Here is a 25,960-nt window from a genome sequence, read left to right as displayed (position 1 = left end):
ACATGAACACGAGGAGACCTGTCAAGCTATAAGCACAACATGCAAACTGACCTGGGTATTTGTTACCATCATATGAGATAGTACAAATATTTACAAATTCACGACAACTTTGATGTCACAATTGAGCACTATAGAGAAAGAACATACGATACAATTCCTCTGTATGTATGTAAACTGATATGAAATTCACAATACTAATAAGATTCTGAGTTAAGTATCATGACCACATCCACTCCACTGTTAGTGGGTGAATCACTATGACTATATAGATTGCCTGCAAAAACTGATAGGTGGGTATTAAATGCAATACACTTAACATTTGTCACTTTTTACACAAATGGCACATTTGGGGATTTCATTCGTTTAAACAGTTGACATTGTTACACAGAGACACAGGTTTCACAGTACATAAATTCAGACCAGTACGTGTGAATGAGTACTTTTTCATACAAACATCGATATCTGACATAGGTTTGCTTACTGACTTATTCCACCTGCAGCAGAAGTCCCAGAAATTCTGATGATGTACTGTAAGTGGCAAATGATAAGAGAGCCATGGTTATTTGGTATTTGGTCCATACACCTTGTCAACAATCCTGAAATTCACTTGATCTCAGTTGCTGTCTGTTCCCAAATTACACACCATGAGACCATATCTGACTGCTAATGTGTAAACCAGATGGTCTGTAAAAACCGTTAGGTGGGCAATAAACTAAAATATGGATACTATGAAAATACACAACATTTTAACTGACCTGGGAATTAGTTTGGTCCCATCATAACAGTACGCCTGATCCTGGAAATTTAGGAAACATGAGATAACACAATATTCCTTAGTACATAGACTGACCTGGAAATTCACGACACCCTTGATGTCACTACAGTTACATACACTGGAGTACAGAACAACACAACTCCTCTGTTAACTGAAATTCACACAGCACTCTGATCTTAGCTCCTGCCAGGTTCCAAGTTACATAAACCGCTATGACCAGATAGCCTGCAAAAATTGACAAGCGGGCATTAAATTCAGAGAATCATGATCAACTGAGCCAAGATCTTACCAGGCCAGATGAATCTCATCGTCCACGTACACTTGACAATTGAGAACTAAAGAACACACATAACATTATATAATTCCTCTGTCTATATAAATTTACTCCCCCGAACCTTGATCTTAGTTGCCAAGTTACGTATGTACCACTGCTAGTGAGAGAACCACATGCTATATATGACCAAGTATCCTGTACCTGTAAAATTGACAGATGGGCATTAAATACAATACAGCTAAAAATCTGTCACTTTTTACGCAAATGACAGATTTGGAGATCTGAAAATTCATCACACCCTTGAGGTAATACAAAAATTTCTTAATATACACAGACTGATCTGAAGATCCACAACGTCCTTGATGTTACTACAGTCCACGTACACTTGACAATTGAGAACTAAAGAACACACATAACATTATAAAATTCCTCTGTCTACTTACCCCCGAACCTTGATCTTAGTTGCCAAGCTTAGAGCTCTAGCCAAGTTACGTATGTAGCACTGCTAGTAAGAGAACTGCATGACCAAGTACCCTGTACCTGTAAAATCAACAGGCAGGCATTAAATACAATACAGTTAAAAATCTGTCACTTTTTACGTAAATGACAGATTTGGGGACCTGAAAATTTATTGCACCCTTGAGGTAATATAAAATCTGAGGACCTGAAAATTCATCACACCCTTGAGGTAATATGTTTGAGGATTCACAAGTTGGCCCGGCAGTGACCTTACTACACAGTGTCCTAATTAGACAGGTTTCACTGTACATAAATTTAGTTATTTAGACCAGTATGCAATGTGAATGAGTATTTTTTTGTACAACCATCATGTACATTACCTTACTTCTTCCACCTACAGTTCCGGGACTTCTAAATTGGCACTACAGTGAAATACTGAAAGCTGTTTTGTCTGTACGAGTACACCTTGTTGACAATCCATCCATGAGATAATTTCAAGCCAGATAATATTGGTGTTTGCTGCTACTCAAGTTGGTACCATCTCAGAAGTTTTCAGCTTGGTCTCAGTGAATTTGCACTAGTCAGACTAGTGCAGACGTCTGACAGTCTAAAAACCAATCACATACACGTGGTTAATCAGTGTGAATGGTTGTGGCACTTTGTACACTAGCCTCATTTTTTCACTCCTCATTTCGTTACTGAACCTCCACTCCTCGTTTCGTTACTGAACTTCCACACCTCTTTTCGTTACTGAACCTCCACGAAGAGCTGAGTACATCAGTATTCTCGCGACTCTTTAATATCCATTCGACTTCTTCAAACGGTGTACGTATTAATCAGTTAAAGAACGCTTCACCACTCCATTACAATGCAACAAATATTTAGTAGTATTCAGTCCTCTCAAGACATGGACTTCCATCAATACTGAATTAATGTAAACCGCGTACATCGTGTGTTCACTTGAGGTGTTACAGGGACTTTCCAAGAGATTTCCCCTAAATAGGCCACGTGATCATTGTCAGTCCAATGGAACGTGTTCTTGGTTATGGCTCTACAATGCGGTACACGTACTTTAATGTATTTTAGTGTTTCCTAATATACTTCCCTCTCAAGACATGGACTAGCTGCCATCAATAATATAAATCGCGTATCAAGTGTGTTCACTTTTCACTTGAAGTGTTACTGTGCAGGGACTTTCCAAGGGACATCACCTAAATACGTCACGTGGTAATTGTCAGTCAGGTGGAACTTATTTATATCCATTAATGCACCATGGAGCTTGTGTTGTGGCTTTAATGATTACCAAAGTTTGTAACAAATTGCTGGAATGTGGTTCGTGGTTTGCTGGTATGAGCTTGTGTTGTGGCTTTCAACTTTTGTAACAGATTGCTTGAATGTGCCGGGTTCGTGGTTTGCCAATGATTGTGTATATGAGTTGGGGTTGTTCCACACATCTTGCACAATATTTAGATGTCTGCATGACAACACAAGATTAAGTGAGACCTGTGAAAGAACAAGCAGGCACTGAACTTAACCTTAAATTAAATACACATGTAACTAACCTGGAATATCGGTCGCAACACCAAAGACACTTGCTTGGATATCCTCATGGCTTAACTATGGAGTGACATGTGTAATTAACCGGCACTAAACAGAATCTACAACACAATTTTCTTTTCTGCAAGAACTTTTTAGCACCAAGTAAGGACACTACCATCTCACCTACAAGAGCATTTCACAAGAGATGTGATATTAACTTGAGTACAACCAATAAATTATGTGTTGTATGTTTGTGAACATGTGTGTATAGTGTTTGCACATTTTGTGTGCGTCTTGTGCTTGTGTATGATATAAGCGTGTGTGATATAAGCGTGCTTGTGTATGATATAAGCGTGTATGATATAAGCGTGTAGTGAAATAAAAAATAATAGTATGATGTTTGTGATCTCTTTCATAACCCTTAGCAAGGCATCTAGCTCTACAAGTGGAAAACCAAGTGAATAAGTTGTCCTCAGGACACCATGGAAGTGGCCATAGCAGATTTTATTCATTGATAAGTACAGAATGATTGATATACTCCAATAGAACAGTCAAGCAATAAATACTCTAATAGAACAGTCATTGAACAATATAGGTGAATAGTCATCGAACAATATAGGTGAATATTTACATCTCTGTCTGAAAACACTCCCAGATCCCAGATGCAATCTCAGAGTTGTTATTTCAAGATGGTTGCATTCCCCAAGATCACCTAGAAAAGCATGCTTTAATAAGTGCTTTACACACATGCACCTTTGGTAACCCTGACTGTAGTCAATACTTGGCATGACCACTAATTTCTACTGGCCCTTGTCCTAATAAACATGCTGCTACTATAGGAATGTATGTTATATGCTCACAACTTGTCAGCAGATTTGTGTTTGGTTGCAACACCTCTGCAAGGCCGAATTCATCATACATCCCCATGGCTTGAACATTGGGTCTGTAGATTATATAACTGACAAAAATTAGTGATATCCCCCCCCCCCCTCCAAAAAAAAACACCTTTGCTGTAAAAAAAGGCGCGTCCAAGAAACTACAAGTATCTATAACCCCATGTAAAAACAGATAAGTTGTAGAAAAACACTCCATGAAATTAATGGGTAACTGAAAGAGCTGATGTCTAGAGCGGCCAAGAATCAATAATGTTACTACAACTGACTATGAATATCTTGGCTGTAAAACAGGCAAATAAAAGTAACTGGAAACCAAAACAGCTGATATCTGAAGCGGCCAAGAATAAAAGCTAAGTTGATACAACTTACTACAATTATTAATTTGCAACATTGAATCTTAATCATTCAACTGTGTTCTATACATTCACCCTTGCTACATCCTAAATTAATTCTTTGTAACTCTAATTGGCTGGTAATTTGGCCGCCTTTTTTTCTTTACTCTGACTATTGAAAAAGGTGGCCAAATTACCAGCCAATTAGAGTTACAAAGAATTAATTTAGGATGTAGCAAGGGTGAATGTATAGAACACAGTTGAATGATTAAGATTCAATGTTGCAAATTAATAATTGTAGTAAGTTGTATCAACTTAGCTTTTATTCTTGGCCGCTTCAGATATCAACTGTTTTGGTTTCCAGTTACTTTTATTTGCCTGTTTTTACAGCCAAGATATTCTTTAGTAATCATAGTCAGTTGTAGTAACATTATTGATTCTTGGCCGCTCTAGATATCAGCTCTTTCAGTTACCCATTAATTTCATGGAGTGTTTTTCTACAGCTTATCTGTTTTACATGGGGTTACAAATACTTGTAGTTTCTTGGACGCGCCTTTTTTTTACAGCAAAGGTGTTTTTTGGGGGGGGGGGGGAGGGGGGGGGGTTACATTACCTGGATGCACCCTGCAACATAGCTCTATAATACGATTGACTTTACAGTGATAAGGTCAAGTCAGAGGATGTGTCGTCTTGGTGTACAGGTGATGAGGGGTACAAAATGTTGGACTGACTATCATATGGTGAGGGCTAAGTTGAGACTTTTGTTTTGTCAAAGTGGAGGTGTTGAGAAACGACCCTTACCATTTGCTGTTTGTAGGAACTGCGTGATAGATATGTATGATATCTAGAGCAGAAGTTAATGGATTGGAAGCCCCTGCACTGCTGAGGAGTATTGGATTCAGTTGTGATCTAGTATTACATCTCTTCTGTTAAGGAGTCAGTAGGTAGAGGCTACCGCTCCAACCCAGAGTGGTTTGAAGAGAATGTTGATGTGTCGAAGCCATTAACTGACAAGAAAAATGAAGCCTTACAGAAATGGTTACAGAGGGATACCCATGTGAGTAAACTCTCCTTCCATCAATTGCAGCGGGCAGTGCAGAAAGCTGTAAATAAGACTAAAGAATAGTTGATCCAGAAGTTTTCCTCAGATGCTGAAGCTACTGTTAAGGATGGCAGTATAAGGTAGAATAATATCATAGGTTACAGAGAGTTTATAGTGTGTGATGCCAACTACAGAGTTTAAGGACAATGGTGAGCTAACTAAGGGACCATCTGAGGTAAGTGATAGTTGGCTCCAGCATTTTAAGAAGGTATTGAATGTCCATAGCATATATGATTTATGTGTGTTAGATGCTTTTCCTGTTTCGCTACCTGTGTTCTATCTTGGTGACCTCCCACTGAGCTGTATGTCTAGGCCTGAAGTTAAGAAAGACTGGTGGCTTGTCTGGATTCTCCCAGAGCTGGTCCTGTCTTACTTGATAGACTACTGTTTTTGATGCAAACTGTTTGGAAGGAGGGTTGTGTGTTTCAGGATTGGAGGGATGCTCTGATTGTGCCTGTTCCCAAGAATGGTGACCTTCAGTTCTATGACAACTGGCATGGGTTAAGTCTGTTGGATGTTGTTGGTAAGATTTTTGCTTGGATTATTCAAAATTGTTTGTAAGTGATAACTGAAAGGTTGCTCCCTGACTGCCAGTGTAGTTTTTGAAGGGGTCGAGGGTGTGTTGATATGATCTTTATGGCAAGACAGTGTTGGAATAGACAAGGAAACATGGAGACTCCTCGGTCATGATGTTAATAGACTTGAGGAAAGCTTATGATTCTGTACCCAGAGATGCTCTGTGGGATGTACGTACTATTGAAGTGTGGTGTGCCTCCAGCAATGTTGAGTATCATCCAATCTTTTCATGAGAAAATGGAGGCTGGGTTTAGGGTAGGAGATACTGTTACCAATAAATTTGAAGTTAGAAGCAAGGTTGTACGATGGCATCGACTCTCTTTAACCTGTACTTAATGTGATGGTATCCATGTGTTGAAATTGGGGTCCCTGTGTTGTATAAACATGGTAGGAAGTTGGTAGGAAATCACACTGCAAAGTCCTGGTTGTTGAGGACACTAGTAAGTGAGTCTCAATTTGCTGATGATCTATAGTTATGTATTCTGTGACCCTAGCTATGTTCAAATTAGCTGGGAGAAGGTTGATTGAGGTGGGAAATCGCATTTGGTTTGACTTGTCAGTGTCCCCAAAACTAAGGGACTGGTAGTGGGGTCTATGTTGAGTGAGGACAATAGTCATCAGTGGAAGCGGATGGTGGAGAGATTGGATTACACTTTTTTGGGTTCGAACTTGTCAGCTGATGGTTAAGCAACTCGTGAAGTTAATTGTCGTATTTCCAAGGCATCTAAGGCTTTTGGCTCCTTGTGAATGCCATTATTTTCTATTCGTACCGTATACTAAGAGAACTGTTTACAATTCAATAGTAGTTTCTGTTCTGTTGTAATGTGCTGAGACTTGGACACTGAAGGCCCACGATATGTGTATATTGACTGTTTTTCACAATAGTTGTGTTTGTACCATCCTGAGAGTACCCTGTATTGTAATGAGCAGCTTGCTTCTCTACAACTGTCAATTCGGTTTGGTATGCCTTGGTCTATTTTTGGTTGTCTTTTGGAGTGGATGTTGTGGTGGTTAGGCAAGGATCACACCCCTAAGCACCTTTTGTTTGGTGAACTGGTAAGCAAGTGACCATTCCATGGGCCTAAGAAAAGATGGTGAGATAAGGTAGTGGGTGATTTGCATGTTATTGGTGTTGGGGATGGCTGGTACCAGTTGTACCAGTATCATGAATATCACAGTACACTGTACAGTGGGCAGCTGCCAAGTACGTACCAAGTTGGTAGGCCCAAAATGTGCCTTTTGTTAACTACAGTAGCTACAATGCATGGATTCATCAACCACATAGGCATTTGCTTTGTGATATCCCTTCATGGCTTCAGTGCTAGCTATCACAAGAATCACATCCATAATGACTGGATTGATTGTAGTAGTGCTTCTTTTACTATGGATGGAACATAGTAGTGAAATGTCCACTTTACTTTTCAGCAATTGTGATCAGCTGAGCAAAATTGATCATTTCACTTATCCCTTAGAAAACAGCATGTATAAAATCCTTTGATCTGTAAGACATAATGAGGTCTTGTTTCTCCGTTATCTATTAATAACAAAGCAGTGGACAACCAAAGTTGCAGCCTTTTGTGATGAATAGTCTTGGATTTGTGCTAGACGGTTGAAACATGAGTAAATACAGTAACAATATGGCAAATAAATTAATAAACTAATCATAACTCAGAAGAGAACAAGCTATGAAGATGGTACTCACTCAATCTGCTCACCATGAACAGGCAAACCCATCAAAGTATAGTGTTTCTCTGCGCTCTGTTTAATATTATTTTATTTATTAAGGCTTTACAGCACAAGTGCTAGCTGAAAGTCTGTAAGACACTTGATCCTACAGCCTGTTTAAAGTTGTTACAGGAGGCATGTTTAAAAGGTGCAGAAAGGAGAAAAAACCATGACTACACCTGGGCAGCCTCGAACCTGATTTATAGATTCACTAAAACCCAGAATACGGAACAACGGAATAGCAGAATAATGGAACAAGTGAAAATTACATTCTAAAGATATTTACTATTATTTTATTTACTCTATAACATTTATACAACCCTCACCTCATAGGAACTCTGATGTTGTGAACATAGCAAAGAGAGTCAATCCTCAGGGTGATTTTTAAATAGAATACGTCCAAACTAACAACGTAACGTAGTTAAACTATTTTCTAATATAGTTTATTACACAACTACATGTATAGGTTCTTTCTGCTACACCTGCTATCGCACATGAGTAGCTTTAGCTACTCAAATTTATTAAAGTCGTGCTGTATAAAGTGATGAGAGCTATAAAAAAAAAAACAGCACTAAGTATTGAAATGGTGTTAAACGTGTTTGGAGCTGGATGACTAACAAAGTTAGCTAAAGTAGATTAATGTTTAGTAGGATTCTGGGGGGTGGATGGTTTGCACTAATAAATTTGGGTAGTGCTCGTGCGTGATGGTTGGTATAAGCAAGAAGAACTATAGTTTTGTAGCGATTGTGTAATAAATTATATTAGAAAGTAGTGTACGTAGCTAAGTTACATTATCATAGAGCGGTTAGTTTAGGGTGCATTCCATTTAAAGATTGCCCTGAAGATCGACTGCCATTGTTTTCTCCTTGTCAGTTTCATGTATATGTATCCATAGGAACTCTAGAGAGTGACTTATGATCTTAAAGTACCTCATGTGGAGACAAATGGACATTAGTTGTTAAGGCTCTACAGCACAAGTGCTGAAGGCCTATAAGACACCTGCCTGTTTGTGGACAAAGAAGCAACTAAGAAATGATGATAGTAAACTGTATTTCTGACATTATTAATAGTTGTAGAAACACAAACAAAAATCTCTCCATGAACAGGCGAATCTGATTACGAAAGAAATTAAAACATGCATTATTTTTTATGCAGTACACGTATGTTTACCGAACTTAATTATTTCAATGCATTTTTATGCTTAGCACAATATTGTGTTTTGCGAAAATAGCTGGTTTATCATTGTTCAAGTATCCCTCTAGGGATTTACAGGGAGGCAACAAGTTAACATGTGGCACAGGGAGTCAGAAACGTGAAACTAAAAACTAAGCTGAAAGCTAATAAAATCACCACTTGGGTTAGTGAATTAAAGTTGTTATCATCTTTTGCCATCACCCAGCCCCATGCGGCTTACTCTGCCTTTACACATGGAAATGGCTATTCATTGCTCGTACTATACCTAATGTTGATGATCTTTTTCACCCACTTGAGGATTGTATTAGACACAGCTTCATTCCTGCAATAACTGGCCATCTGCCACCCAGTGATTTAGATAGAGACTTTTTGGCTCTTCCCACTAGGATTGGCAACATGGGTATTATCAACCCTATCAGAATGTGTGCTTTTGAGTTTACCGCCTCTAACAAAGTTACCAAGCCTCTGCAATCCCTTCTGTTATGTCAAACCAGCACTTTCTCAGGTGATATTCGTGGCGAACAACTTTTAATAAAAAATGAAATATATCGCATGGAATTTTCCATGACATCTTTTAACAAAGCATCTTTACTAGAAGGGGCTACAACTAGTCTAACGAGATCAATTAAACTAGCTTCTGAAAAGGGAGCTTCAAATTAGCTATCTGTTCTGCCTTTTGCAGAAGCACAAATTTTCTCTTCACAAAACTGCCTTCCACGACGCTGTTGCGCTCAGATATGGATGAGATCCTGCCAGACTTCCTCAACATTGCGCCTGTGGAATTAAGTTCACTGTTGAACTTTCCTTTACTTGTCCCAAGGGAGGCTTCCCTTCAATCTTTCACAATGAGATCCGTGACTTAACAGCAAGCTTACTTACTGAGGTCTGCCATGAGGTGGATGTTGAACCACATTTACAACCTATTACTGGTGAGCAGTTCACCTTAGCCTCATCAAACATCAAAGATGGTGCTCGACTAGATATTTCAGCCAGTGGTTTTTGGGGTGGCCGTTGTGAGAAAACTTACATTGATGTTGAAGTCTTTAACCCACACGCTCCTAGTAATCGTATCACCAGTGCCAGTGCCATTTACAGAAAACATGAATTGTGTAAGAAGCGTGCATACGAAGCTCGCATACGTGAAGTTGAACAGAGTTCCTTTACTCCTTTAATCTTTTCAGCCACAGGAGGAATGGCTAACGAAGCAACCATGTTTTACAAACGCCTTGCTTCCTTGCTAACAGATAAATGGGATTCTAATTATGCTGCTGTAATGGGGTGGATCCGGTGCTGCTTATCTATCCTTTAGAACATTCTACAGTATGTGCAAAGTATTTAGAACAAATATGCATTCTATTACATAGAACTTCATAAATAGACAGGCCAAAGTGTCACACCAATTGTGATACTCTAATAGAACAGTCAACCTTACTCAAAATTTTTGTCACACGTATACCAGCTAAACTCCTTAGTTTATGGTTTATTAAAAATTATTGATATACCATTACATTACCGAACCTTCAGTAATGTAATGGAAATATTCGATGAGTTATAATGGGAAAGCCAACACACATGCATGCACAAAGCGCATTTTGAGATCCCTTTATAGAGAAGTCGTATATTATGGTGACGTTCAGCATTTAACTAAAATAATCTGACAATTAGTTTTAAAAGAGTGCAAATGTCTCTTAAGGTTATGGGATACCGTAAACTCGCGCACTTTTCTGTTGATCTTATTTTCAGCTATAACCAGCGAAGTTACACTTTATATCGTCTAGCACACCCAGAAAGTAGTCCTTTCTAATGTATTAGTAGTCTATCACTGAAGCGTTTAGTGAAGTAATATTGTACAGCAAAGCTTCACTGCATTATTTCGTCTGAATTTTCCGATGCCTTTCTTGCCAAAAATCAGACCAAGCAAGGATTATTTTCACTGAATCAATTCTTCAACTATTAAAACGAAGGAATAGAGAGGGACTGACGGAATCATTTTAGCCTATACCGTTCACATATGAAAATATAGCTTTAAACAATTTTGTTACACTACAAAAGTAGTCGTACAAACATTCGTAGCTAAACACCGAAGTGTTTTTTGTACAAAAACTCTTCATCAAGCCCTAGAGCACGTCCATAGTTAATCTTCAATCATGTGACTTAATTGACATTCTCCATGATACTTCAGATTTTTGGCGAGGAAAGCTTCCATTCAATCTTTTCCCTTTAGCAAAAATACACTACGCATGCATAATTAACCTTGCGCAATTGACTTGTAATAGTTGCTAAGTGAATAATAATAAAATTGTTGTTGGTATTGTTAGTCAAGTAGACATTGCAGTGGTTTCACTACAAACACTTCACTTTGAAGATAATGTGCTGTAGTCACAGGTAAATATTTAAAAATATATAAATTACAAGTGGTATTATGCACAATAAAATAATACAGCTTTCATGGGGAACACAAGGAATCAGAAAAATTCACACATTTGTAGAGGGAAGTTTAAGAAACGGAAAGTGAAAAGGACGTGCCCTGTAAAAACAACAATACCAAATGAAGTAACACTAGATGGGAGTAAAATTGTCAACTTACAGATGTTCTAGAATCATGTACAGGATGTTACCAACCATGTTGCAGCTTGTCATCACTCTGTAAACAAACCATTAACACAACATAATATAGTTATGAAAGACCAAAAGAGGGATGTGTTATCTTCAGTAATTACATCTCACTGTACAAGTTGTAACACTGATTTTCACCTGACAACATCACGGAAAGTAAAAGGATTAAGTGGTAGGCCATACTGGCTGGGAGAGTAACTTAGCAGCAGTGTGGGGCCAGATGTCCACAGGTGGTGGACATGCTACACTAACTGAGACCATGGCCATACTAGGAATACCCAGTATGACAGAAAAATCATTCATGGCTGCTGAGAAAAGAATTGGCAAGTGGTGGTGGGACCTTCTTCAAAATCTATGAAGGAGGCTGGTCAGGAAGAGAGAGCTATTGCCATCTCTAAAGGGAGATATCATCAAGGAGTTCCTGCCATCACAGTTATTGTTGATGGTGGCTAGAGCAAAAGGTGTCACAGACATTCATACAATGCACAGTCAGGTGTGGGTATCATTATTGGGAAAAAACTGGAAAAATTTTATTTATCGGTGTCAGAAACAAATATTTTGCTGTGTGCAATAAGGCTGGAAATAATACCCCACCTGACCACACATGTTATTTGAACTGGAAGGGCTCATCAGCAAGCATGGAGACAAATATAATTCTGGAGGGATTCAAAAAATGTAAGGAGCAGCATGGAGTCAGGTACATAGAATTTATAGGTGATGGGGACAGTTCAGTATACCCCACACTTATTTCCAACTTACCATGGGGATATGCTATTCAGAAAGTTGAGTGCGCTAACCATATCATTAAGTGCTTTCGGGCTCATTTGGAGAACTTGGTGCAGAGTAATCCCAGCTACAAGGGAAGAAGAAAACTAACTGAAAACATGAGAAAAAGACTTACGAAAGCTGCTCGTAGTGCAATTATTATGAGAAGTGAAGAGCCTGACAAACGTGCAGCGATCCGTAAGCTGCAACATGACTATGAATGGCCCATTACATTGTTTTGGATACCACACAAGATGTAGTGATGAGTTCTGCAAAACAGCACAAAAAAACACAGCTAACAGTAGTACAGCACCTGATGCTTCTTTACTTGATCAATCGAATGACCCATTAAACTTGCTATCAGCACAACTCAGCTCATTGTCACTATCACCACAGCTCCACTCTGTACCACAGTCCAGTTCTGTACCACAGTCCAGTTCTGTACCACATTCCAGTTCTGTACCACAATCCAGTTCTGTACCACAATCCAGTTCTGTACCACAGTCCAGTTCTATACCACAGTCCAGCTCCACACAACATCACAGTTCCCTACCACACTGTACACCAGTTGACAATGGAACAATTAGAGGGTGAACATCTAGAATACATACAACATGTTATGAGTACACAAGAAACAGCTTGGGTAGAAGCTACCAGTTGTGAAGGCCTTGATGATATTTGAGATGTACCTGATGCTGTTCCTCTCCAGTGAATAGATGAAGGCATGGTTTGTGACACACAGCGTATTGTCAGCAAAGCTCCCCAGCTAATTGTATGATATACTGTAAATCAGGAAAATTTGCCATCAAAAAATATTTTTCCCTGGCTACATCTCATTTTCGTACCCTGGTTGATGCGCACTTTGAGTGCGTTCCATACAATGAACAATACTGTTTGTCCGTCCTTCCCAAGCTCAAATAATTTTATTTCTTTGCAGTTTTACCCGAACTTACTGACCAACATGATCCCATACAAGAAGTGAACAACTGGATTCCAGATAAAGATGCCTGGATGCAACACATAGAAACTCTGACATCTTCATATTAAACTCTAGTCTTGTATGGTATATAGAACATTTAATCAACTCATAATACTATAACTCAAATTTCAGTAGTTTCTGCTTCGGACACAGGTGCTTCTGGTGAGCACCTGTTACCACGCAATTTTACGTAATTAATTTTGTGCCAGTATTACGAATATTCACGGAATTATTTGGGTAACCCGTAACCTTAAAATCTAATTCTTCTGTTCACCTGTAGGGAAAAAGACAAAATTTACCTCTCCTGCTACCGACTGACATAACATTTAGAATGTCTAACTCAATCTAAGTCATATTTCACAATCGTAGTACAGACAACTGCCATATATAGCATTGTTCCCTGTATGGACATGATCCTTGTTCTCATACGTACAGTACTGCTCAAATACAACATTGTCTTGCAAGAGTGCAATCGATTAAAAACTCACTATGAATAGTGTGGCATCTGTTTCTCTCATGTGTATTCATTCCGTTTCGTTTGGTACGAATACTTGCAAGTGAAATGGATGCCATGCCCTTTAATTAGCAAGTATTTTGATTGCTTGCACTCTCTCAAGACGACATTTCATTTGAGCGGTACATATCATAATTATATAGACTGAAAGAGCCAAGCCAATTACCATCATGCATAAATAATTGTCATCTAGCAATGATTAATTTACAAATATCATGTACAACAATCCACACTCGCCCCACCACTCCTCTTGGTACATAAAAATTCCTTTATCAAATAAATTTTAGTCTGTTCATACACTGATATTTGTAACTACCGGTGGTTATGTCAAAGTGTTTGATGCATGCATCACTTGTCTGATTTTGTCTATACAATGCAACAAAATGTAGTACAAAAACCTACAGTGATAAAATTGACCAGTACATGGATTAAACTTGTTGCCACTGATGTATTTAATCAATTAGCAAAAATGACCTGCAACAATAAAATACATAACACCTCTACAGAAGCAAGCTGCATTATTCTAATAAAAGCCCAGTCCAAGATGACGGATTAAGATTGTGACCTGATCCAGTATGTATGTAGTTCCCTCCCAAATTGTCAGTGAAGGTTGATTGATGTAATGTTCTCTGTGTGTATGGCTGTGTAATGAGCAAAACATGTAATGAACAGAACTTAAGCAAAACCACTACTGTTACTGTTTAAATTTGCACTACACCAGATCTCCCTATTTTTATTGTATAACTGAACCCTATACTAATACTTGTACAATTAATAAGATATCCTTACAAAAATTAGTGTCTAAACATTGTGTTATTGCCTCATACAACTGGTACAGTTTTCCTTTTGTAGAAACTGATCAGTGGTGAATTATGAGTTTACAAACAAGTGTAAGTATATCTTATTTATTGTACAAGTTAATGGGGATCATTTATGCAACAAAAATAAGGTGATCTAGTGTAGTGCAAGTTTAAACTTTAGCAAATATAAATCAAAATGGCTATAGGTAGGGGGTGAGGGATCTCTATCTTTTTATTGTAGTGGTCTCTATTTGGTTGTAAGAACAACTTACACTTCTTGTACATTGGAATGACTGGTAGATTTTCTACATTATGATGTATAATAATGATCAGTATTTTATTACAGGTACTGATGGCCAGACAGTCACCATAGTCAGTACTCCAGCTGGTACACCAGTTAGTGGATCTACTAACACATTTGACTATCCCATATTAAGTAGTGTCACTCTGACATGTATGTTGGACCCTTCACCATCAGGCACTAGCACTGTTACCTACTCATGGAGTATTGCAGGATGTTATCGTACTATCAATGGCCAAAGGAATTGCTTTCCTGAAGATCAGACAACACAAAATGTAACTGGTAATAATCTGCTTGCAGATGATGCTGGTACCATCACTTGTACTGTAACCATTGATGGTACTCCAACCACAAGCAGTCAATTCACTCTCCGTATATCAGGTATATACATTAGCTATTATATAGTTGTCTATGATCCTCTCCAGATGTGGGTATATGCATGTACATGTTGTTTCCATGTCACAACTAATATTTATACGTAACTTTATAGACAGGCCAATAGCTTGTATGTATAGGATAGACACTCCAAATATGAATACAGTTCCCTATCTAGATGTATAAACTTTGAAAGAAAGGGAGGCTATATTATGAACAAAATAACTACATACATTATTTTGCGTTAGTAACCAGTGAACAAATGGTGTTGTCCTCCCACATTCAATTGTGTAGGTTTGAATAAGCTTGTTTCAATTAACTATACAAACTTCCACCTTTTCCCTATGATCATAGTCCTTTCACAACTTTAGTCCTGTTAGTTGTCAGATTCCCATAGGGTTCACATATACTGTATGTACAAACAAGTGTAAGGATACAGTAGGAATTCTTGTGTTTAACAAGACGGATCATCACCTGAAGTGCAAATTTAATTCCTACTTTATCCATGTTGAGTTATTTATGTAGCTACATGCACTTCAGATAATGATTCCCCTCGTTTAATCCTTAAACCAGCATAGTCCAGTAAATTGGATCTAAACTAAAAAATATGCGTGCAGTAAACAAAACATAACTTCCATCCTATAGCTATGCACCCTATTGTGATGTATCAAGGATTAAAATGATTTTACTGTAATGCTCAACTGCAAAGGAAAAACTTGTCATGTACGCAGCCTTTCAGTAGGGAAACATGAAATCCTTTTAAAAATGATCCATAACTCAATGTTGGTTGCTCCTGTAAACTTGCAACAAGCACTGTTCACTTTGCCACATTAAATTTCCATCAGGCTATATATTAGTCACATGATTAAACCCACAATGGAACTTAAACACATGGCAAGATTATTGTATCATGGAAACATGACTCGTTATTCATACAATGGCTTACTTGTTATGTAAAATTAGCACTTGTATGGCTTGATACACTGTCCTTTTAAGGGTTAAAGTAGCTACGACTATATGTTCTGTTAGAGTACAGTACAGTCCATTTATAACTTCACACACGTTGTCATGGCACCACGCGATTTTTCCCGTGACAAAAGCAAATGTTACACATGGGACTGATCATTGCCATGCCGTGGCACAAGCCATTACCACACGTGGAAAAAAAGATTGCAATGCCATGACATTGCCACGCGTGGAGTCCTCTGATTGCCACGCATTTCTAACATTAACCAATGCCACTCGTGGTCATGAGGGGAGAACGTGCAATTAAAAGGCCCAACTACATGTATACTTATTGTACCTCACCAGGTCTCATAACTAACACTTCGTATTTTACAGGTCACACCAGGTCTCTTTTTCACACCACCACGGGATCTTGCATGAGGTGAACCGGATTAACCGGTTTAGCTCACTTGCTAATTTTCTTTTGAGTTTTGAATTTTACTTGTACCTGTACATATTTTTTCTTTATTTATTAACTAGTGATATAGCAATGGTGATACATGTAATTGGGGCGAGCCTGAGCGAGCCCCACAAATGGCAGTAGTCACTCGTACGTCCGACCAGTACGTCTGACCATTCCCGAGAGTTTACGTAATGAACACGGACAGCCCCACACTGGTAGTGCTCAACTGTACGTACGACCGTACGTCTGACCATTCCCGAGAATTTACATAGGAAACACAGACAGCCCCACACTGGTAGTGCTCGGCCGTACGCCTGACCATTCCCGAGAGTTTAAGTAACGAACACGGAAAAATGTGCCACATGGCTTAGAACTTGGCTTCACTCACAACTTATTCTTATAGATCTACATTGACATGGACAAAGAAGACCGTCTTGGAAAACGGCCGAAATAGGGCGAGGAGGGGACACTGGCTGGTGAATGCCTGAGTGAATGGTATGTGCGTCACGTTCATGAAAACTTCCTGTACGAAAATGGCCATATTTGCGCCACTTGGATTAGAATTTTTCACGTGGGTTACAACTTCTTATCTACATAGACATGGACAATGAAGACCGTCTTAGAAGAAGGCAGGGAGAGAACAAGACAGGGCGGGGACGGCAGCAGAAATGCCAGATGAAGTAGAAGCAAGTAGACACCTGATAGATGCCATGCACACTCGCAGAAGAGAGCATGCAGTTTGCCAGTGAAACTGCAGAAGACAGGAAGATAAGTCCTAGCTGACTATGCTTCCACACAGTTATGTAGCTATATACTGGCAGGCTACTGAGCCTCTCAACTTGAACTTTTTTCACCTTCCTCCAGCTACCTCTAGAGTAGCCTGAGCATTTCTGTATGTATAGCTACACACACACACACACATTAAATGCTATTCATGGAAATACAGTTGATGCTGCATCACTTTTTACGCAGCTCAGGCTCGCCCCATCATGCTTTTAGCATCTGTCTAGTAGTTGTAACATTGGCATGAGGGCTTTGCCTGATATGTATGCCCGACTGCCCGAGGGCATACATATCAGCAAAGCCTGATTGCCCCATGTTACAGCTAATATGTAACACTTATCAGGCTGATAGGTTGTAGAGAGCAATCAATCACCCAAGCCAATATGAGTGAAGCCACTGGATCTATTATATATGCATACCTAAAATTTTTGATTATGGATTAGCAGCTAGTACATTCTGGTTACGTTTGGTTACGATGAATGGACATATCCTAGAGATATTACGGAAAAATTCGGTTACATGAGTTTAATGTTTTAATCAGTAATATTGAATCGTTTATGGAAAAGTTACAAAGTTCACTAAAGGCCTAGATAAGTAAGCTTGCTTGTAGAGTGGTTAGTATGTGCAATTAAAGTGTCTTATCCAAGTCCATTCAGGACTACACATGGTAGGAAATTAAGATGGTCAATGACAAAAGATCATAAAATCATTTGTCATCGGTAAGTATAGAACTCCAAGAAATTGGAAACAGAAAGTAGAAATGAAAAGTAGGAACCACTATAGATAATAAACACCCCTACCTGAATTGGAAGCACATGTATAGTGCACATACAAAAGTACGTGACTATCCGTGTTTCATGCCTGAAGTTTTGAAACACTCTTTCTCACTCGAAGATTCTGTTTTACTGTCTGGGTACAGCTCGGTTGTTTTAACTGGTAAGTTTAGTAGATTGTTTCTTGGATGGCGATTAGCCTACTACTGGTATAGGCGCTTTCCGTATAAAAAGTATTCGCACATGTTTGTGAAAATGGCAGGTTGAACAAGTCTAGTTTAAGGCTGATGCTTATTAGTTACTAGTGCTATATGTACTGGTATGGATTTCATGGTATATTTGCTCCAGTTTAGTCAAGTTCACAAATCCCGCCTCTCGTATCAACCTTTCGCGCTTGTCAAACTTCTAGCTAATACACACCAGTACACCCACTATGAATAGGCCAAACCTTATATTCCATAGCGGTGCACCTACTAATCACCAGTAAGGAAAACATGTTCTTATAAAATCCACTCCGGGTACAGTGTACAGTATAAGGGGCGCGAAGCACGGATATATTAGGTGGCACTTAGAAGTCTCCAGTCCAGCATGGGGTGTCTGGAACCACCAACAGAAATTTCCTGATAAAGGTTATCATGTCAATGTACAGGATGGATTTGACAGCACAATATGTTGGATCCTCCTACCAAATCCTATCTAATAGAGCAGTCCACATGCTTTAAAATACTCTAATGGAGCAGTCAAGAACTGGACTGCATTGAAAGCCTGTGATTTGATGTACTGTAGGTGACATATAAACTAGCTCAGTCATCAACATTGAAAGTTAACTACTTCTTTGAATGCAACCTCAGGATAAAGTCACATGATGAGGTACCTGCAGTATGCGTAGGTGGCTCCAATGAGAACACTAAGAACAATATGACCAGTCATGGGGACACAGGTCTCTTGAAGTTGCTTCAGCTTGACAAACATACTTCTATGTGCTTACCCTCATGGGGACTCTTCTTGGAACCACTTCAGCTTGACAAGCATACCAGTGCTGCATGCATTTCCCATCATATGACTTCTCATCTGAGGCATTGTTCTGTAAAGTCCATTCTGTATATTGACACAATAACTTTTATTATGCAATTTCTATTGATTGTTCCAGTGCCTACTTACAGTACCATTCCTGACCCATTTGTGTTTTCCTAGAATTCTCCTTGCCCTCTGGCACTGTATGGTGGTTTCTATGCTTAAAAATAATACCTAAATTTGTATAATTAGATAGATAGGATAGTTATAAAATCCTTGGGACAGGAGAACTATTTTACTACCTGCCTATTATATGTATATTGTCAGATTCACTGTGACCAACTTAAGCTGGGTAGTTCAGTTTGTGAAATGTAAACTCCAATCATCAACATTTTGCTTTGTGTTCAATGTTATATTATGTACAGTAACATGTCATTACTACGCATGTGGTAACAATTGTTAGGTATCAAAGCAACTAGGATAACAAGTGCTGATAGTACTCCAGCAACTGATTTGATTAGTACTAATCAACTTCCTGACTACTCATATCTAACTGAACCATTTACACTTGACATGTTTGATGTGGTGTTACATTGTGTTACTGGACTAGGACCTACTGGGGGTCAGACTAATGTAAATCTTGGTGACTGGATCTTTGATGGAGCTGCAGTACTTGGTGCAGATACTTGTAGCAATGTAAACCCCGTATTCCAACAACGTTCAGCAAATAATAACAGATTTCCAGGAGTAATCAACTTATATCCATGTGGATCATTATTACCTGATGAAGAAGGTGTTTACTCGTGTATGATGATGAACAGTTCAATGATGGTACAGACCACAAGGGTGGGTTTGTACCTTAGTGGAAGAAGTGAGTCACTTGATATGTACCCCATCACCTCGTTGTTAACCATCTTTCATCTCTCTACCCAGCTGCTCCAATGATAGACCCTCCATCATCATCTACTGTAACAGTTGCTGTTGGTAATTCCCTCACATTGTCCTGTACCTCACGAGGTTCTCCCCCAGACACATTCACCTGGATGAAGGATGGGTCGCTGGCATCAACAAATCCTACTTTTGTTGCAGTAAATCATAACACCTTTAATGCAGAGTTCCGTAGTAACTATATCATTAACAGTGTTACTACAAGTGATAATGGAACATACACATGTACTGTGACTAATCCCATTGGAAGTGATCGTGAGACCATAACTGTTGTTGTAGTTATTGGTGAGTTCTTACTTCTATTGAAATTTCCAATAATGTTTACATAATTTGCTACTTTGGTAAACCAGTAAAATATACAGTGAAACCTCATTAATAGGGCCAGCTCTGGGACCAAAACAATTTGACCTTGATAATGAGGTGGCCTTATCAGGGGCGGATTCAGAGGGGGGGTGGGGGGGTTCAAAGGGTTCCATGGAACCCCCCTTTTGAGAGAGCCTCTCTTACTCGAGATACTCTAATAGAGCAGTCAAATCGAGATACTCTAATAGAGCAGTCACGGTAAGCTTTTGAGGAGCAGTGTAGCAAGCTATGTATCTAGTTATAAATATGGTTGGTGAGGGGCAGCTATTGGCAGTAGGTGATGACCTTTTTTTTTTTTTTTTTTGGTCTTCGACCTACAACTAGGCTGAAGTTGTAATTCCAAAGTGGAACCCCCCCCCCCCCCCCCTTTTAAAAGTCTGGATCCGCCCCTGCTTATTAATAAGGTCATAAAGTACTGTTTAGCTACTGTATGCTTGGGACCTACTAGAGGTGGCCACTATAACGAGGCGGTCTTATTAAAGAGGTGACCACTAAGTGAGGTTTCACTGTATCTAAAACTGCACACTAGTAAATTATCAGTCTTGTATTTGTAATCCCTTTCTATACAAGGAGTTAATATAGTTCCTTTCAGTCCCATACTGTCTTGTCCTGATTCATTTTCAAACATACACTGTAAGTAGTACAGTGCTGAGGGATCATTATAGTCTGATATTATTGCATAGGTTTCATCTTTGAATTAGTACATAATGACTTGGAATGCTGGAATATTTATACTGATTGCTGCTGTCAGAATAGCTGGACATGCAGTATTCTTGTTGCAACAGAAGGATTGAGATATATACTCTGTTGGGAGTCATTATTATACCCTAATAAAACAGCCACCATATCCTTATTATAAAGATGCCCAAATAAAGTAGCCAACAAAATGGGGTTGAATAACTGTTATAGACACAACTAGAGAAAAAAGAATACATTTTGTTAGTCATAAAATCATTACTCTACAAGCAACTTACAATGTTAATGTGGGCATATTATCTACGTATCATACATGAGACCATTCAATGAAACTGCAATAACAATTATGAGAATAGACACTCTTACTTGCACCCATTTTCCACTCCTCAATTTAAAACTGGACTACATTACCTGAAGATGTCATCTCATACACACCCTTGATACAGACATAAATATCATGTTGATGCTGTGCTACTCTAAAATCAGATGCCCAACTATCCCTTGAATGAATAAACCCTTTCTAAATTAAATTAACTACACAGAGCATGCTATAGCTTTCTTTATTATGTGTTTTATAAGTACAGTAATGGGGCTGGTAACTGAAACCAATTCAGTAGGGGCTAGCCTACATATTGTAACAGGTGTATAATGACTAAAAAACAATGTAACAGGCCTTGTAATCTTCTCGAGTTGAAAGGGGGTGTATCTTCTTTGTATGCAAACAAAAATTAAGAGCAGCCATGAGGATTGTGTGGAGAATTTGTATATGAAAACATGATAGACAAACTAAAAACAGTTAAGAAGATATCGCTGTGCATAATTTGTGGTTCAAAGTGGTTTGCTCAAATTACACTTCCTTAGCAATGCATAGCAATGTAATTAATAAATTATGAAAGAACTGGTGAATGATGAAATAACATCGTCTTTAAGTAAACGCAATGAAAGCAGAAAGTAAAGCTTTAATACAGCAGGTAAACATGCTTTATTCATTGAATGAAGATTTATTTTCTGTAGCTCAAAGCCTGTTTGATCATGTGGGTGTTGGACAGACACACAGACATGCAGACAGATGGCTTTTGCCAAATCAATTTCAGGAAACTAGGTGCGTGTGGATTTTGGCCAGCCGTGGTTTAATAGTAATAACACACAAACACATTTCCCACAAATATGTTACAAATTGTGTACACCCTCACATTTGAAAAGATTGGTCTGAGTGTGTGTTTGAGCACTTGTACAATTATGTGTGACTGTTTGCACTGTTTCACTAAGTTTGTTGAGTAACTAAGATATTAGTTTGTGTATACGATTGTTTCAGGTGTCACCATAGTCAGTACTCCATCTGGTACACCAGTTAGTGGATCTATTAACACATTTGATTATCCCATATCGAATAGTGTCATTCTGACATGTAATGTGACATTGTCTAATGGAGAACCATTTACTGGAACTACAATATATCAGTGGGACACTACAGGATGTTATACTAACACTGCTCGTAATAGTGATAACCCAACATGTTTTCCTACCGGTCAGACAACGCAAAGTGTAACTGATAATAATCTACTGGCAGATGATGCTGGTACCATTACTTGTACTGTAACACTTAATGGTGTGGACTATACTAGTAATCCATTAACACTTCGTGTATCAGGTAATCATGTGTAGTAATATTTGTATGTACAGTGGAACCTCAGTTATCTGAACCCCTTGGGACCGGGGGTGGTCCATAAGTCCGAAAAGTCTGTATCTCTGAAACTGTGTATAAATAACCTTACAATAACACAAAGAAAAATTTTAACAATATCAGTATTTTCAATTACCCTAATAAAACATTCACAACTCTAATAGAGCAGTCATTTTTGTAGATCCGTTAACTGAGAATCCGAATTATTGGGGTCCGGATAAGTGAGGTTCTACTGTACTCTATGTTAACGTACATAGCTCATGGATTGTTATGTTATTGGGTAAAGAGTATATACATGTATTTGGATAGCTGTGTAATAACATGTCCTATTTGTACCAGCCAACATGAGAAAGTCCTTAATATGTCAGTTATCTGGGGTGGATCCAGGAGCTGGCAAGGGGAAGGGCACAGACAGGCTAAGTGGTAGGTGGTTGGAGAGAGAGTAGATTCTCATGCTACGTAGTTGCTAAGTAGCAATGATCACTCCTTGGTAGGTTGATGTTTTGTCATTATGGCTTTTGCATATTGGTGTAAAGTCTTTAATATGAAAGTCTCAAACACCAGCAAACACGATAATTATTTTTAGAGGAGTTTAGTACATACGAAGGTGCTGAGTGAGTTTGACAGCTGTTTTAACTTTGGTTTCAGGTGAGTTTGGTGGTAATATGTAGTTCTCATGTATTATATACGTAATTGATTTTGGTCTGACCAGATGTACAGTATTTCTATCAAAAGATATATTATATAAAGTGTTAATAATAAATACTTTAGGTTTAAGGAAGAAAATCCATCCCTCCTGGAGGAAGACTGAGTGTGGCCCCGACTAGACATTGGGTGACCTGCAGTTCGAATCCTGGGGTTGGAGGGATTTTTTTCCTTACTTTGGCCCCTTTTCTGTTACACCTTTCCAGCTATAAGTCATTAAGTCTAAGTCCTTGAAGTTAGGTTAGGTATAATCCTAAGGCTGCAGCACATGTTGCTGTAGGCCTTCAGTGCTGGTCACTGTAAAGTGTTAATAATAATAATAATACAGGTTTTTGCAATTGAATTCGGCGACTTTGCAATTGAATTCGTCCCGTTTGCAATTGAGTTCGTCGCTTTTGCAATTGAATTCGTCCCGTTTGCAATTGAATTCGTCGGTTTTGCAATTGAATTCGTCCCGTTTGCAATTGAGTTCGTCGCTTTTGCAATTGAATTCGTCCCGTTTGCAATTGAATTCGTCGCTTTTGCAGTTAAATTCGTCCGTAACAAGAATGGCAGCTGGAGGAAACACGAAAACATGATGTAGCAGCTGCTACAAGAACTTGTTCAAGTACAACAGTAGTAAACAACTCTTTGTAAGGCAATAATTCTTCCTCTACAGCCTATCCAGCAACATTCCAAACTCTACTACGCCATTCGCGATGGGTGTGGTCACTCGCGAGCAAGTTCATTAACTTCTCAGACAGCTATCAACTTCGCATACTACCAGCTCCAATTACTTTCTAGTGTCTCAAGTGTAACTCTCCAAGGCATAAATAGTTCATCTCTTAATGAACGGGTTGGTTTCTTGGAGCCGTTTTGTTTATGACGAATTGTAATGCAAAAGCGACGAATTCTATTGCAAAACCGACTAATTCAACTGCAAAACCGACGAATTCAATTGCAAAACCGACGAATTCAATTGCAAAACCGACGAATTCAATTGCAAACGGGACGAATTCAATTGCAATACCGACGAATTCAATTGCAATACCGACGAATTCAATTGCAAACGGGACGAATTCAATCGCAAAGGCGACGAATTCAATTGCAAAAACCTGTAATATATTATTGCTCTTCCACAAAGGGAAGGAGGGAGCATTTGCTCCAATTCCCCATCCTGGATCTGCCATTGGTCATGCATTCATTGACTTTCTTAATGTTGGAACTTGCATTACGAAAGTCTTTTACCATTTTAAGCACATTTTAGTGGAGATGCATAAGTAGTGCATACTTGTCACATTGTCCAGCACTCCTGACCACTATTCTAGCACAAATTCCAAGCATTAATTTAATCATATAGATGGTATCCATTTAATTCAATAATGGTTGGTAGACTCAATTGGTCTGAAAAGTTTTTACAGTCTTTTTACATAGATATAAGTCAGTTGTATCGCAGACATCGTAGAATATTTCAGTTATTAACAGTTGTCCTCGTCTTTGCCTCAGATTGATGTCAATAACTAAGATTTTCTACTCCTGCTGTGATATAACAATAACTTAATTCAAGAGTGAAAGAAGGGCACTGAGTTAGTTCTGCAGTACTGGAGTTTTGTTTCTTTCAGCTGCAAAGTGCTGTTACCAAACAATGAACAACCAATGATCACACCACAGCTTCCTTACTTTTGTTAGCAACTTTGGCTTGTAACTCACTATTGTCTCATGGATTCACAAAGATAGCCTGTCATTATATTAAAATTTTTATTGTGATGTGTGAGCAAAAACAGCCGGCTGTATAAAAAACTGCAGCCTTCAAATGCCTTGGTAAAAAAAGTTGTGAAATCAAAGGTGGTGACCGTGAAATAGCTGCAATGATGTAAATAGTAATAATGGCTTTGTGCATTAAATGTGCTGCCATTTCATGGCTGCCACTTTTGATTTCAGAAATTTTTCACCCAGTGTTTTGAAAGCCACACCCTTTGTATACAGCTTAGCTGTTTTTGCATGGATTTCACTTCTTTTTGTATATTTAAGTATCCCAAACCCAGGCTTTGATACTTCTTTTTACACAAATCATTGTTTTTCTTATCTACAGATACCGTGACTGACTGATATGACAAACTAGAGCTCTACCAATACAGAGAAATGCCTAGTGATCTGATATCAAAGCCAAAGGACCTATACAATAACCAATTAGCCAATAAACGCATCCACCTCATGCTTTATTTACCATGAATATGCACAGTGATGCTCCCTTAAATGTGCATAAGCCTATATGTATAGAGAGTTTACGCCCTTCAAAACGTATATGTAAGCCTACATATATTTAGGCTTTTACGTATAGCTGTGAACAAAGCACTGTAACTTTTAAAGCGTTCATCGTAGGCT

At 38.6% G+C, this 25,960-nt stretch overlaps 1 long non-coding RNA gene across 2 annotated transcripts; it reads right to left on the bottom strand.

Moving 5' to 3' along the window:
- Window positions 1–11,458: 11,458 nt before the first annotated feature.
- Window positions 11,459–18,721, bottom strand: LOC136255523 (uncharacterized). Of its 2 annotated transcripts, XR_010700931.1 has the most exons (4): window positions 18,635–18,721; window positions 12,390–12,802; window positions 12,248–12,341; window positions 11,459–11,516 (listed from the first exon to the last, which is right to left on the bottom strand). It is a non-coding gene; the product is annotated as an uncharacterized lncRNA (long non-coding RNA). The 2 variants fall into 2 exon arrangements; XR_010700930.1 differs by having other exon boundaries at window positions 12,248–12,802.
- Window positions 18,722–25,960: the final 7,239 nt, after the last annotated feature.

Source organism: Dysidea avara, chromosome 5, assembly GCF_963678975.1.
Source record: "Dysidea avara chromosome 5, odDysAvar1.4, whole genome shotgun sequence".
Taxonomy (NCBI): domain Eukaryota; kingdom Metazoa; phylum Porifera; class Demospongiae; order Dictyoceratida; family Dysideidae; genus Dysidea; species Dysidea avara.
This window is presented reverse-complemented; position numbering and strand designations above follow the sequence as displayed.